The following is a 2,414-nucleotide window of genomic DNA, read 5'->3' as shown; positions in this document are numbered from 1 at the left end:
TCACTTTGGTTTCTGTTGTCTCATTTTTCATGGCTTGTCATTAGTATTTTACCCACTTGATGGAATGCAGGTTTATATGGATATCGTATGTAATGATAGCAGATATGAGATAGCTCTTTTTAAAATTTAAGGTCTTGCACGGCAATCTGGCATCCAGATGTCAGCTTTTTCATTTCTGTCCATTAGTGAAACAATTATGGTGTCTGACCTCTGAAAACAGGTTCTCATCTTCAGTTCCTTGAGTTGCTGTGTGAGCCACTGGAGGGCACTGGTGGGTAAGTGACCAGTTCCCCCTGCCCGCAGTTACTTTTCTTCCCATTTATTTCTGAATTTCCTTAGGTTCCTGTATGACTGCAGCTGTCTTACACTGTGTTCCTTGTATTTGGAGATGGTTATAGTTCAGCACCAGATGCATGTGTTGTAGATCCACTGGAAGTGAGAGAAGGAGCTTGCTATAAAACAGCCAGCACCTTACTACCTCTGCCCAAGGCCATGTTTTGCCTGTCATCTAACACCCTCCCAGTACAGGGCAACAGCCACTACCTCAGCTCTTGAACGATATGGTCTGAGACATCTTTCAGCACCACTTGGGTTCCTGCAATGTGTGTCCAGCAATGCTCGTTTCTGTTGCGTCTTGAAGTTGCAAGAGCCTGGAAAATGATGAGAGCACATTGTGTTCAGTTTTGTCAGTTTTTACGTCAGCTAGAGGGGTGGGAGGTGTCACAAGTGTTTAACCAGGGAAAGGAAGGTCTACTATTTAGTTGTGGGGCACCATATTGTAAAAGAAGTATGGGGGTTTTGATGAACAGAATAATGCACTGTCTGCCTGAAAGCCTCAAAGCCTTTCACAAAATGAGAGCAATGTCCTAATTTCTCATTTATGGACAGGGATACTGAGACAGGTAAAGGTCATTGCCTAGCCAACCTGTGACTGGGTGCAGTTTATGCCTAATTTTAGGCCAGAGTTTCAGCCATTAGGTCATTTCTCATTGTACTTTTAGCTCAAAATTGTATTTATTTTAAGAGTGCATGAAATCAACTAGTAGAATAAATATGTAGGTATCTAAAACATAGCATCCAAAGGGCCTTTAATTCTAGTAACTCTGAGTCAACAGGGAAGTAAAAAACATCACAAGAGAATTAGGATGGATACATTTCTTTCATATGGGCATTATCTTCTGAAGGGGTGGTGCTTTCTCACTAAATCAGTGCTTACAGGCTGGGTGTCTTTGATAGTCTGACTGTAAATATCACCCAGGCAGGCCCTGAGGTACAGGAAACACGGCAGACAAGAACGCAGTTTCCAATGGCCTGTGCTGATGCTGCTTCATAATGCTCCCACCTGGGACTTCATTGTAAGGCTGGAGTCGTATGAATGAAGTGCATAGATATCACAGGGGCTGGTTAATGCTGAAATAAAATGTTGTCCCAGAACACGTAGCACTTCATATTATTAGAAAGTGTAAAACTATTTCTCTTCTGCCTGCCTCCTGACTGCACGGAGTTTTCTCCTGTGATTTGCCATGAGCTGATAGAAATCTGAGCACTAAAAGGTAACGTTTCTATTTTGAATAATGGATGAGAAGAACATCTGCTTTCAGTCCCAGCATGTGCAAAGGAGAGGTGTTTGGCATTCAGATTAAATGAAACCTAGTTCTCTTAATCAGTCTGTTCTGACTTGCTTTCTGATTTCTGCCCATATGCTTTGGGTAGGGACTTTCAGATACTCTCAGTCTATCAGCCTAGTCCTGCTCTTATTGAAAGCAATTGCAGAACTGGGTTTTAGGAGGAGAACAATAGGGTGATGCCCAGCAGAATGGTATTTCTGTCAGAGTTCCCCATGCATAAATTGAATTTACTTATTTGTTATATTTACCTATTACGTACAGTATCTGTTTTAGAGAGATGTTGTGAAGAGTAATTGTAGGGAGCACTGGGAACCATATGTTGATTATTTCAGTAAGTTACTAGAAACAGCATGAATTACTGCTTTTAAATGCATGTCCTTCTTGTAACTCACGCTGAAGAAATTAGTGAGTAATAAAGCACAGCTGTAACCTGTGAGCAGTCCTAATTGTTTAGGTAGGGGCGACTGCCAAAGTCTGGTCAGTATAATCCATATTGCACTCTGTGATGTTAGTGGTGCTTGTTGTCACTACACTGAGTTTCATTTTCTTACCTGGTTGGGAGTCATTTAAGTGTCTTTCACCTTACAGCTTTTCTTTGTATCTATTCCAGCTTCCCTCTCCTCTTTATGGAGCTGCACCTTTATGTGCTATTTTGTAGCAAACCTTAAGAAGCGTTCTTCATATCAAAAGGTGGCTGTGTGTATACACACATGCATATGCTCATCTATACAGGTAAACCCTTACCTACCTTCTATTGAACGTTTGTGTGCACAAGTAAGCCTTGTA

This window comes from Haliaeetus albicilla, chromosome 2, assembly GCF_947461875.1.
Source record: "Haliaeetus albicilla chromosome 2, bHalAlb1.1, whole genome shotgun sequence".
Lineage (NCBI taxonomy): Eukaryota > Metazoa > Chordata > Aves > Accipitriformes > Accipitridae > Haliaeetus > Haliaeetus albicilla.
Note: the sequence above shows the minus strand (reverse complement) of the source record.